Genomic DNA, 14,692 nt, shown 5'->3' with positions numbered 1-14,692 from the left:
TGTATCATGAGAGACGTGCTAGAGAGTATAGTGGCTGAAAACAGAGGGAAGGGGCGAAGGGGACTACAATTGATGCACGATATCAAAACAAGAAAATCTTACCAAGAGATTAGCGGAAGACCGTGGAGCATGGGAGCTTCTCTGTTGTGGCAAGTGACCTGCCAATAAGGGCAGAATACTTATGATCATGATGATGATGATTGTAGGAGAAAGAAGATAAGCGTAAACTAAAAATTATTTTCTGATACAGATATAACGTTTCTAAGAGTAAGCTGTAATTTTTCCTCGTGACGGGGCCATATCTCCCTGTTGCTGACGTCCCCATTAAACCCCCACTCATTCATTCATGTTTATTACAATCTGGAACAAAACTCACTGGTTTCAAATTTGTAATTTTATTAAATTAATGAGTAAATAAATTTACATTGCTCATACTTTGAGTATGTAATCATGATACCTTGTAGAGAGTAATACACTACGCTAATGCACAATTTACTTCCTTGTAAAAGAAACAAATTGTTCATTAGTCATAATAACTAACGCTCATACTTTACGAAATAAAATTAATGTACAAAATTACTTATTGCAAAAGTGCATATTTAAATCCTATTTAACCTTGACGTTCATATAAAGTATGTGTCATACCGGAATCTGGTACAGACGAAATTAATTTAATGTTAAATCCATTATTTACACTAATTACTCATGTAGAACACTCGTGTATAAAAGGAATAACTACAAAAATTATATAATCAAAGTGCTACATACGTACCAATTTATACAAACGATAAAGCACAACTATGAAGGCTTTCTTGGTAAGTTATACTTGTGTTCTACATTGTAGATACGAAGTGTGAGTATATTGGTTAGTTTGTCTGAATGGTTCGCAAATGTCAGGTTTTAATTTCGTTATCTGAAGTTACGTAAGTACTTTACAGATAACATCATCATTTCTGAACGTTTTCTCAAAAATCAAATTCTAGCCTCTTTACCTAGAGTAAATAGTAGTTATAAGTGCTACACAGGAGAGACTAAAGTTTTGTGATTGAGATTTCGGCGCTCTAAATTGCGCATTTATTCAAGTTAATGAAGTCTTTGAACAATGTTAAGACATGTTCAGACAAGCTTATGGCACAGGTTTACCTGTTTTTGTTCACAGAAGCCGTCTTAAGTGTATTTAAACGGTGTTGTGTGTGTGTGTGTGTGTGTGTTGTACATATGAGTATCATTTGGCTCATATTACCTTTCCCACAACTTGTAACGTGTAACGAAAGCCACAGCAAATGAAAGTTACATGAGCTCAGTGGCAGAACGTCACCTCTGGTACGTGGGGTCCTGGTTCAATCACAGTTCGCTCCAAGTGGGCTTTGTGGTGGACAAATATCGTGTGCGTGAGTTTTCTCTAGGTTATCCCACTTTCTTTATTCCACTATATCATTTATTTTTTATCACCGTCTCCTTTAGCCCACACGGCATAAAACCCAAAAAGATTCCATTTCATTTTTTCAAAGTTATATGAGTAATCACATGGCATCCATTTTGTGAGTACCCTGCAATTGTTTCGAATATATTGATTTGCTAATCATCTGTTTGAACGTTTCTTCATTTGCCGTTCCAAAATAGGTTCTCGTTACCCGTATTACTCGCACAACTTCCATTTACTCTCACCGAAGTTAACTTCGCATGCCATCTACTGTAGAATTGTGAACGAAAACAAAAGCGCGCTAAGCTAGTTGCTGTGCTTGAGAGCTTTTACCATCTTTTCTCTCAGTCTACGTCATAAATTTCTCTGGGCTCTTTTATGCTTCGCTGCACACACTCATAACATTAACAGTTGAAAATGTGTATATTCCACATTATCATACACGCTGGCTTTAACGTAATATCAGGTTAGAATCATCAGTTTCAAAAGAAAAGACAATGGCACAATTTATTCCGTATGTATTTCTATGCATTTCATCGTAGTATATAAGTGAAGCAAGTTAAGTAACATTTCTTCTTCTACAGGACGTTTTTTTCCCTCATGGATTGTCTCAATTTCTTGATTGATTGGTTGAGATAAAGTTTCAACATTTGTACAGAGAGACTATTTATGAGACTGGACTTATTTTGATTTGAATAGAGAATTAACGGCGAAGTTATAACCTATTCTTGGGATCCCAAATCGATTCCAAGGAACCGGTTCTCGATATCACTTGTCGTCTTTGTTCTGATTTCTGTTTACAGACAGATAGATAAACAGACAGACGGGCATAGTCGTTCTATAAACCTTTCGATACTTACGACTTTTGTTGGAAGTTTAAAAGTTTGGGTATAGTTTGGCAGTGTAAAAAGGATAACCTATGTCACTGTACTTAACTTTGCAGCAACAGCTGTAGAAAACTTGTTTGACAATTCCGTATAATGGACTGATAAAACGATAATTTAAACACATGTGATGATAAACGTTATAATTGTTTGAAATAGCTTAAGGATATCAACTGGTTATCACTATTATTATATACGTATATTCCAAGCACAGAATAAAAATAAACTACCTCCACTTCAACTAAACCTAGCGTTACCAAGAAAATAAAACTGAAAATGGAATTTTTGATGCACAGAAGACACAAACATGAACAAAGATTGCGATAATTTGTTAAGATATCCTTGTTTCAACTAAGATATCCTCAGCTTGAGTAACAGTTCATAAGAAGGTACTGTACAAGAATCTTTTAGTAGATTCGTAAATATATTGTAAAGAACAGTTCTGTTGTTTAAGTGGCTTTGCTACAATGTAATACTAGTTCTGATAACAGTATAGTGCTAACCAAAATTCATGTATCCCTTTTCATACTGACAGAAGAGCGGTAAGCAAAAGACACAGAATTCGCGAAAAAGAAGTAATATTTGCTCAAATGTTGAATTTACTTTACGAACAATTTTATATTAGTGTTTAAATATAATGAAAATGTTTTACAGACTTTTCGCATTTAAGAGCCAGTGTCAATTTCTGATCATAGAAGAATTAACTCTGTAATTTAAGGTCGAATTGTTATGTCTTTTAAGCTGAACAAGATGAATATTAATGAAAGTCAATGATTATGAAATGATTGATGAAATTGGAGTGGAAGGAAGTGGAGAATTACGGGGAAAACCACGGGCAGTCGACCACAAATTCACGAGGAATTCCTTGCACGAGAAGCAGTAACGCAACTACCAGGGGGCAAAAGGGGCTTGTGTCCTGGACGCCGGATTGGGAGGGCGCAATATCGGGCAAATGTTTGGAGGAATGTTTTGGTTTGGTTGGTGGGTGGGGCTCTAAGGCGAGTTCTAAGGGAGAAAACTAGCGTGTTTGTCTCGCTGACTAGAAATAAGTACACTAACAATTTTCCCTTTGTTTAAAAGATCGCCCTGCATTGATCAAGTATAACATTCTAGTTTATGAATTTATTTGCTTCGACTTTTCCAGGCTCGACATTATAAGTAAAATGACGTTAAGAACAAATAATAAAGAAACTAAGGCTACCTGTTTAATAACGATAAGAAATGATACAAAATACAGTGAGCTGATCAATACGGGACTGTATACCTACTTTTGGGCTACCCTATAGATTTTTGTATTTAATCATCTTTTAATTCATCCGCTTAGTACTATATTTTATATAATCCACTTATTTCTGTGCATTGTTTGCATCTATAGCCTTAAGCCGGTCACGTATAAGGGATGACATTCGCGAACTGACTATCCGGCGAATGGGGTGTGAAGGAAGGAAGTAGCCTAGGACGAGTATATTAGATACCATCCCGGCTTTCGCCTGGTGTGAATAAAGAAAAATTAAGGAAATATCTCGCTCAGAATTGCTGATCTGGAAAAGCCATCATAACTTTTAGACCGAGTGTCCCCACCGGAAATCGAACCCAGGACCGCTCTTTATATAATATAGTGCGACAAGGACAAGAACATAGAAATTTCGAGGACAGTTGAGAACGCCTATGTTCTTTAGAGGGACTCAAATCCCAGATAAATTTCGCCTGACAATCGTAGCCCAATGCCTGTCCGTTAGAGCAGTGGTTCTCAACCTTTTTCGGCAGACGACAGATTTTACTGAACGTCGAGGACATCGCGACACACGATATTTTTATTATAAATAATAATAATAATAATAATAATAATAATAATAATAATAATATCTATTATAATAATGAAACATATTAGTGTTTATAATGGTTCTATAGCACTGAGCATTATTCCTACAGCTAGAGGACTTTAACTAATTATTATTAAATTCTTCATGGTTTTTAAATTCTAAAATTTCGTGACACACCTTAGGAGACTGCGTGACACACCAGTGTATCACGACATATGGTTCTGTACCACTGCACTAGAGTACACTACACTGAGTAGCACTGAACTCCAGAGCTCCTCTGCCTTTCTGATTATCTGAATATACAGGGTGTTTCAAAACAACACCGACAAAATTTGGGAGGTGATTCCTGACACCAAGATAAGACAAAAAGTATAGACCAACTTGGGTGCACAAATGCTTCCTTTCAGAGTTATAGGCTGCCGAAAACTTGAAAAACTGAACTTTAAAGGTACTCATGCAACAATTTTTATACAGGGAGTTTGGCTAAGGGCATATAATTTGAATTACTCACGAACTACCTCTGTAAAAACTGTTGCAGAAGTACCTTAGGATTCCGAAACATGGATATTTTGATGGAGCACATACTAGTTCTTAAGTGAAGTCTTGACCCGACTACGGTAGGTCCCATAGTATTGGAGCTATGGACCTTTAAAGTTCATTTCTTCATGTTTTTGGCAGCCTATAACTCCGAAAGGAAGCATTTCTGCGCAGGTTGGTCTATACTTTTCGTCTTATCTTGGTGTCAGCAATCACCTCCCAAACGTTGTCGGTGTTGTTTTGAAACACCCTGTATAGACCCTGCCTTACATTATTTCGTAGAAGTGTTGACGATATCAAATATATAAATATTAAACTAAATTAAAATTAGGCTTTAAGCCATGTGCTGGTTAAAATAATAAGTTGTACACAATCACAGTTTAGTTTAATTTGTTTATTACTCATTTTGTCATTTCTGTTTGCTATTGCAGATTCTCGTAATTATTGCAGTTTTTGCTGTGTTCTCGTCTCAGGTAAGTTACCTCCTAACCCAGCAAATTTTGTCCATATTATTATGCACGAATAATTTATGTTGAAGATAGCAAATTAAGCACCAAAAATTTCTGTTGTATTTATGAATGTATAATATAATCTAATATTTTCCATCTTTAATAAAGCGCCATATCAAATAATTCTAATTGAAACTTTTCGGAATTAAAAAAAAACGTAAATGAAAAAAATCATTATTTCACAATTTGTTGGATTTTTCTTATTATTATTATTATTATTATTATTATTATTATTATTATTATTATTATTATTATTATTATTATTATTATTATTATTATTATTATTATTATTATTATTATTATTTCCAGTGGTGGATATGCTCCTACCAACTGCAATAGCTGTGGGAGGGGGGAGGACAAGAGGGTGTCTATTATCAATTACTTTCCTTTACAATGTAATTTTCAGATGTTTATTTATTATAGAATTGAGTTTTTGCTACATTGCGGGGTTCACGTTCATTTCCTGGTGAGGAGGGATTTTTCTGGTTCTACCGTTATTTTAATACAGGTTTGAGTTTCACACGTCCTCTTGAAATGAGCATATCAGGAAACCTGAGAAGCCGAAGAAAACTGTAGAATAGAACTGATTATATAGGAAATCAATTGGACAAGTGCCTAATCGCACCAAGTGGGCTTTGTGGTAGATGAACACCGTGTGCATGAGTTTTCTGAGGGTTCTCCGTTCTTCCTCTTCTTTCTTCATTCTGCTATTCCGTTCATTATAGTCTTTCTTATCCTCCTATCATAATAGTTGGATGTTAAGCTAAAAGCAAAAACAAAAATAAAAAAAATATTGTGATTAATTTTGAAGCTTCTACCTCTACACGCAGATATTGAATGTTCCTAGCCTGTTCCAAACAGAAGGCGGTACTACTACTTCGTTTATTTAATTTGCTTACTTTTACTTACTATTTATTTACTTTCCTAATTCTAGTATAATTTCAAAGTTTGAAGAATTTTTCTTAAAATAAACTAACTCCATGGTCTATGGAACTCAGAGGTTCAAGGCCGCGCCTTCAAAAAAGCGTTCCATTGACTTCTGTTCTCTATCAACTCTATATAGTTTCTATTTTATGTTCCTGTTTCTGCGAGATTCATCTTAATATTGTCCTCCCATTTGCACCTACGTCTTTCTAATGGTCACTATCCGATTGCATTTCTACTTTGCTGAGGTCGTGCCAAGTTATCAGTCCTGCCGTGTAGCGTCTATAAATGTTTATAACAGGATAAGGATTTTAGCCTCACGCCAAACCTCCAAGCTAGAGGACTACTTCTTGTCGTCTTGTCGTCTATCTACGATTGTTTATTCAATATATTCGCAGCTAACCTCTATATTAGGTTAGCCATGGTGATAAGAACTCACACGGATTTGGTTTAGAATAGCTTAAAATAATTAAAATACAAAAAAGGGTTGTATATTAAGAGTTGGAATTCATACTAGAAGCAATTCAGAAACTCAAATGATTTAATAAGGAAATTAACTCCCATGTACAAAAATAATTTTGTTTAGTAAATTATCGCGATAAGGAAAATAGCGGACTTCAGGTTTATTTCATTTCATTTATTTATTTATTTTTTTAAAAATAAAGATTTTGTTTTGTAAATTATCTCAGATAAGGAATACAGTGCAATTCAGATTTATTATATTTACTTTAAAAAAAAAAAGTTTTGTAAGTCATCGCAAGTAAGAAACACACTGGATTTTAGGTTTATTTTATTTATTTATTTACTCTAAGTCGTGCATAAAAGCAGCTTTGACTTTTTGACAAATTGATAAAATAATACTAAGTACATTTTAACTAGGGCAACATCGTTCAAGGTTGTCAAAAGTGCTTTCACAATAGATTAATGTTATTTTACATAATGCTATTATTACATAATGAAATTACAGTAATATGTTTGTCATTGTTAGGATAAAACTACCAACAATAGAAACAATTTGCTACTTACGGTTCATATTTTACTTATACTGTACATAAATAAATAAATAATTAATTTTTTTTTAACAAATAAAATAGTATAAATTGCTTATATAAGATTGGCAACTAACACCATAATTTTAGTGTTACAAAAGTAGGATTTTCTCACTTTTTTCGAAATCTTCTCATGAGAGATTTTTCTTGAAGCACTTAATTTTGTTCAGCTCGATATGTGCTATTAACTAACCTGTTTCACTTATACAGGGTGGCGCGCAGTGCACTCTTTAATTTCAAAGGTTTATATCGACTATAACAAGACGCGTTCAGGAAAACAAGAAAGATACCCGCTAAGAGAACATATTTTGTTTTGTTGTCATTACTTACCTGACAGTTACAAACTTACTAACGGAATACATCAGGAAGATGTCGTCCATTACAGTCAGTGGATTGCCACAATCGCAACTTTCTCAGAGGAACATTCAGGACTATCATCTCACGTTTTCCAGACATTCTTTGGCCTCCTTGTTCCCCCGACCTATCCGTTTCCGACTTTTTATGGGGGCCACCTTAAAAACAATGTGAACCATTGAAGCCTGACAACAATTTCAGAGTTAATGGACGCCATTATAGAAGAGGTTGCGATCATAAATGATGCATTGCTGGAACGTGTTTTTGTAAATTAAAGAAGAGATTGGAGCAAGCCATTGAATGTAATGGACGCTTCTTCCTGATGTTGGGTTCTCTAAGTAAGTTGGTAACTGTCAGGTAATTAAAGGCAAGATATGCTCTCTCAGTAAGTATCTGTCCTGTTTTCCTAAACGCCAACTGTTAGCAGATAAAAACCTTTGAAATTGGGGATTCGCCCTGTACTTAAGTTAAACAGAAAAACAAAGTTATAAGTTAATGAAAATTTTGGGTTAAATCAAATTAACCGTACTGTAGAATTTCGTTTTAGTGGAGTCATAATGGAGAGGTTAACCAAGGTATACTTCAGTGTCAGGATCTTGAACTGCATTAATTTTCAGGATCAGAAAAACTTTAGTTTTTCTCGAAAACTACGCATGAGCTTTTAATCTGACATAGACTTATATAATTTTATTTAGTTCAATTATATCTATAGATTGACATACAGGGTATCCCTGGAGAAAGGAGCAATATTTTGGGAAATGGTATTATGATTGATTCTAAGCAAAAAGTTCATACGAACATAGGTCCTAACCTCAACGATTTGAGAGCTACAGGTTGTGAACCATTTTTTACTTTACATTGCGTATTCCTCATCCTGTAGTTATTCTACAGAGGTGCCTCATAGCGAATTTGAAATGTGATGGAATAATGCATCTTTATTATTATTATTATTCCAGGCAAGCAGAAGGCAGCAGTATGAAGATTTAATAAGAACTAGATCTACAAGACTATTGGAAGAACCAAGTGGTTCCTCCTTGGATAACTTATATTCGTTGCGTCTGTTTGGAGAGCCTATGGGAATCTATAGAATTCAAAGCGTGAGAGCTGATGGCGGCAATCCATTAAATCTTGTTCTTAAGCAGACTGGACCTTACCACTACGGCTAAAAGATGTTTTCTTTTGCCCCAAGACACTCAAAAGGATTAATTCAAGGAAATGTTCATAAATAAATTATTAGAAATTATCATATAGTCTTGTTCAGTCTGCGACAAGAGAAGGTACCATATTCTATTTATCTTCTGTGTAGAAAATATGCTGCTTTCTGTTCATTATTATACCGTAGAAGTATACAATATCTCAGAAACGGTAATAAACTAGCAATTAATCAATAAACTAAGATGTAAATTACTGAAACGATTATTATCATGTGCTTACTTTTGTGTAATAATCAGTAAATTTGCATAATATATTTTTCAATAAAATTATTTATATTTAAGACATCCTGTGCTTTCTCCTTACTACCATTAATCCTTTCGGGATTTATGATACATACATATACCATACATGTATGTTGTTTTAAAATGCTTATTTACCATCTATTACTGCTGGATTTCTTTTATAGTTCATGATTAAAAAACAGGTCACATGTGTTTTGAGAAGGAGCTCCTCAAGGTGGTGGGGTCATGATATCATTTGTTTGGCCTTCAAGAGTACAACACAAAGGTCTTATTTTGTTTCCTCGTAAATCCTGCCTAAAATGTTTTGGGGGATCCAAGAGCATGTCGGTGACATGATCCTCAGACATGTCTTATAACTTCTTCCATCCTTCTTCTCTCCCCTTTCCCAGATTACAGGACGAGGAATCCAATATAGAAACACAGTTTTAATTGCCTTAAGGGGAACATGATCTACATACCAGCGATGATTCACGCCAAGATTATAGATCATGGACAGAAATAGAGTGTTCTTCCGAGTAAAGGTTTGATGATTGTCAATGACCTAGTAAGGATTTCATTGTTTAAAAAGATCACTCAACACTTCCCTACACTATAACTGATGTTTATTAAATGAACTCGTTAACTTTGTATCAAAAGTATGTGCTCTAAGTCTTAGTGAGTAACAAGAACTTACGTTTCTGAAACTTGAATGAAGCATTTACTGACGTTAAGTTATCTTTTCTGGTCTACCTAAACTGAAAGATGCTTGAACCACGTCCTATAAAGGTAACCAAGGAAGTTCTATCGCTTTCTCTGGAGGTCTGTGTTCAATTGGCCCTCACACTGTGAGTTGAATGCAAATGGAGAAAAGGTGAAGGTCAGTCGTTTGTTGTGGGTATATTCAACATACTGTGGCACTTCAGTTACACCGTGAACTTGCGTAATTACAGTAAATATGGGACCCCCACAGAGCGTCAAAAGAGGGTGAATGCTGTACGACTTCCAACTGGGGTCAAACGCCGCTGCAGTGGGGTGAAAGATATGCCAGGCTTTAGGTGGGGGTACCGTGACTACGTGGACAAACGGTAGTTTAATAAGTTTAAGAACGGCGACGAAACACTCAAAGACGCACCAGGTGCCGGAAGATCAACACAGGTAAAAAATTAAGACCTTCAGCAACAATTAAGGCGAACAGTGGCCAGACATGTGAGGAGCTGGAACTATAATTCAATGTGAGTGGAGAACTATTCGGCAGCACCTCCATCAACTTGGGAAGCACTACAAGTTGGGTCGATGGGTTCCAAATGATTTGACTCATGGCCAGAAGGCAACGCGAGCAGACACCTGTGTTTCTTTGCTCTCGTCTAAGGAAGGAGTCATTTCTGAACAGGTTGTTGACATGTGATGAGAAGTTGGGTCCTGTATGAAGTTCCCAAGGTCATCATTGGTTAGCATCCCATGAACCGGTTCCAAAACAGCGGAAACCAGCATTGCACCAGAGGAAGGTCCTCGTCTGTGTTTGGTGGCCTGCTCGCGGCATCGTGCATCAGAAACTGGTACCAGCTGGTCAGAGCATCAATGCAACTGTGCACTGTCAGCAGTTGATCCGTGTTGAAGAAAAACTCAAAACTCTGGAGCCAGCACTTCTGAATCGCAAAGGGGTCCCCCTGTTACAGGACAACGCTAAACCCCACGTGGCTAGGATGACCCGGGTCACCTGTATGCTTTGGATGGGAAACACTATTGCATCCGACGTAATAAACGTATATTGCACCTTAAGATTATCACTTGTGTCATTCCTTGGACAATCACCTTAGAAGACGCCATTTCAAATCGCTAGTAGAGGTGCAAAATGCACTTGATACCTTCTTTGCTTCACGGACCACCAAGGTCAGTCGCGATGGAATCCATGGCTTCCAGAACGTTGGCAGAAAGTCATTGATGCTGATGGGTACTATTTTTGATCTTCGAGATACCTCTTAGGTGACATATCGATGTTCAGAGGTGATGGGTGAAAAAGCGACAGAACTTTCTTTGTTACGTTTATAGCAAGAAGGAGGTACAATCAACAACTGTGCTACAAATCACTCGAAACAATTATTCACAACAGAGTACCTCCACATTCATAAAAGTAAGTTCTGAGTTAGGCTTAAGCATGTGTACAAAACTAAAATATCAACACACAATTTACTCAAGAGGTATTTATTGTTCTCTACTTCCACATTCCGTATATGATTATCCGATTGTAATCATGCTCCAACTAATTCTCATATAATTATATTAACATAAAGAGAGATAGAGATTTTACTACATGACGGAAGATACGAGATTCCATGAATCATAATCCATCTTGATCTGCAGCATAAATTTTAATAATGCTCGACCCTAGCCATAGGAGCTAAATACACGGTTCTGATTGGTAGGCGTTATCCGATTCTTGGCACGAAGCATACATATAGCACAAATCAAAAGCCAACTGCTATCGGTCCTCTTTGCTCAGCATGTTAGCGCATGATCTAATAAAGAAAATTGCTTTTGGTGTGAGTCGAAATCAGGCCCAAGGAAAGATTATTATTATTTCTTTAATTTTCATAACATTTTATCATTAAAATAAGATTTAAAAACAATGCTCATTTGCACTTGTACATAATACATAATCAATAAAAGTTATGTATTTACGTTAGGAAACATAACTGAGCGAGCGGAAAGGCGAAGAGGATCAGGAGCCCCGCAGGGTTCATTTTGTTCCACCTTAACCTCCAGAATACTTGGGTGGAGCAACTTCGATGTAAATCAACCTTCACCCATTTACTTGTGACCAACTTAAAACTGTTGGCTAGCGTAGCGCGTGAAGAAAATATGCTGATCTGTATGTGATTCTCCATGATTTGTTTATACAGTATCTATCCTAGCAACCCATATTCTAAATAGAGTTATGTACCAAGTATTCCCTAAGGCTGTGTGTGCGTAGCCTTGTAGCCTAATTCCTAACATGAGTGGATGTGATAGGGTGAATATTTAACGTTATTCGGGAATATAGTTACATTACAATTACAATTACAATTATAACATTTAATAATCACATAAATCACATGATTGACCAGGCGTACAGAAACCTTGGATTTATCATCAAGATCAGTAAAGAATTTACTAGTATTACCGCCATCCGAAAGCTATATGAACACTACGTACGTACAAAACTCGAATACGCAGCCACTATATGGAACCCTTACACAAAAACAAATTTAAATAATATAGAAAAAGTTCAGAATAAATATCTAAGGTACTTGACATATAGGGAGACACAAGTATATCCGAAAACATATAATAGTCAATCTTTAAATTTAAACTTTAATACATTAAGTCTAGAACAGCGACGAATAATGCAAGATATGTTGTTCCTATATAAGTTATTTAATAATAAAATCGACTGCACCAATTTACTACAAGAATTTAAAATACGCACTCCTACAAATGTAACTCGCCTTGAAAATTTCAATTTCTTTCACTGCGACAGATTACACACAAATGCAAACAAGAGGTCACCAGTATGGAGATTGAGTACAACCTACAATAGGTTAACAAAATGCACAATGGATTTGGATATTAATAGTAACAGCCTAAGTCAATTCAAGGAAGTCCTTTGTAATGTAATAAGAAATAATTGTAAATGAAAGAACATCAATGATATTGAAATCACATTATAACTATGTATTATAAGATGAATGTATGAATGTGTTATAGTCGCTTAATACATGTAACGGACACTGTAATTGGGTTATATAGCCTGTTGTGTCTAGCAATAAATAAATAAATAAATAAAACCAATTAAAACATCCACATGCAGGTTATTCGAACATATTGGTGTAAATGGATTTATTTATTTATTTATTTATTTACGTAATAGTTATCTGGCTGTTGCCGCTACATACTGTGAAATGTTCCGGTTGTCCAACTGAGTGATATGTGGCTTTGATTTGCCGTGTAAATCCGTGTTAACTTCTTCTTAATTCAAATGACATTCAAATTTCCTAATGATTTTGGGTCACACTGAAACTCTTTGCCCACACATAATGGCTATTTTATTGAGTAATACAAGAGTGATAAAAATAATTTAAAATACAAAATTTCATTAAATCTCATTTTACAGCAAAACGATGTCTTTTAAGAGATCAAACACCCCTTAAAAAATATATTGTAAAAATCCTATTAAGAAAAGAATGCTTTTCTTTTAGTTTGCACGAATAACAAAACTTGTAGCTTAAAAGCAGCGATCTTATAAAATAGAGGATCTGCCCTTACAACAAAATCTTGAAGCCATACGTCACACTTTCGCCACCCCTACTCTGCCCACTCCGCCCAATAGTATCGCAATGTTTTGAGCCAACAATCATGGCGGAAACGAAAGTAGCCAATCAGACGTACCGATGTTCGGTTGTTTTCTGGCTTCATCGATTTTATAGGTTGGAGATACATATGGGCAGATCCTCTATTTATAACATCCTTGTTTAAAAGAGTCTGTGAGCCAAGGTTAACACAATATATCTTTTCATTTTAAGAATTATTCCAGTAATAATAATACTATCAAGAAAATGTTTTCATGGATAGACATTTATTTATGTTTTATTACAAAAGATGATACGAAGGCCGTCCAATAAGTTATTTAACTAGACAGGAAGAAATGCAGATAGATTCACCTGGTCATTATTGTTTTTAGATGTAATCCCCCTGGAAGTCTATGCACCGTCACCACTTTGTGGACAGCGGAGAAATCCTAGAGAAAAATTTGTCTTTATCATGGCTTCCAAACCACTGGGAAACAACCTGTTCGACCTCATTGTCCGACAGGTTCATTCCCTGTCACCAGTTGGGTCAGAAATTTGTCCTGGTCCTTCTCAAACAAGTCCAACAAGTCTTGGGACAGCTGCATCCGAGTGGTGCTCCAACTTCTGCAAATCCATTGTTCGCGCAGCGTCACACAAAACATTCGCTACGCGGCGTAACACAAACCCTCTAATCACGGCCACTGCATTGCTCGGACTGAGCTCAAATTGAGCAGGAGTTCTCTACAATGGCCTTGGCGTGCATGACAAGCTGCATTATGCTTTGAATCTCCCTTATAGCGTTGCCAGACTCACAGCTCGAAATTATTCCAAAACCTGATCGAAATTATGCTAGATTTGGTCAAATTATGCTAGATCCTCATAATTACTAATTCAGGAGTTTTAAAAGGAAAAAAAACTAAGTTGAGATACGATAATGTAACTTAAAATACGCAGAGCGCAAGAATGCGTGGCTAGAACTCAATACTTCACGTACCAAAGCTTTAACTCAACTAAACTAGTGCAGTCGTTGCCAGACTCAATTGCGTATATATCGCATAAATGAATGCAAAGTGTTTGTTTACATATTTTGAAAGAAAATTACCTCGCAGCATAAGCGGAGTTGGGAATTGTCTGCTGGGGGCAGATTTTTGGTCGGTCTCGGATCTTTCATTTCAGGAATAAAGATGGCCATGAAGTCAGAAATAAAGATGGTGAAGTTGTCAAAAAGTTGGGGGGAGAATGGCCCCCATAGCTTCGCCCATGCCTCGCAGTTAGAGGGGTAGAAAACCCTGGGCGGAGCCACAAAAAAAAGCCCAAGGCCGTTTCTAACTTACTTCGGAAAATGAGACTGCCTGTATGGTTTACCGATTGTATGAATCAATGGGAGAGGATACATTTCTGCCGTTCTTTTTCTTCCCACGACCAACT

The 14,692-nt window shown here is 36.1% G+C and overlaps 1 long non-coding RNA gene across 1 annotated transcript; it reads left to right on the top strand.

Annotated features, from left to right (window-relative positions):
- Positions 1-764: 764 nt before the first annotated feature.
- LOC145684860 (uncharacterized) lies at positions 765-8,897 on the top strand. Its single transcript, XR_014131415.1, has 3 exons — positions 765-815; positions 5,099-5,140; positions 8,460-8,897. It is a non-coding gene; the product is annotated as an uncharacterized LOC145684860 (long non-coding RNA).
- Positions 8,898-14,692: the final 5,795 nt, after the last annotated feature.

The sequence above is a fragment of the Thermobia domestica genome, chromosome 5, assembly GCF_964235325.1.
Source record: "Thermobia domestica chromosome 5, izTheDome1.hap1.1, whole genome shotgun sequence".
NCBI classification, from domain to species: domain Eukaryota; kingdom Metazoa; phylum Arthropoda; class Insecta; order Zygentoma; family Lepismatidae; genus Thermobia; species Thermobia domestica.
This window is presented reverse-complemented; position numbering and strand designations above follow the sequence as displayed.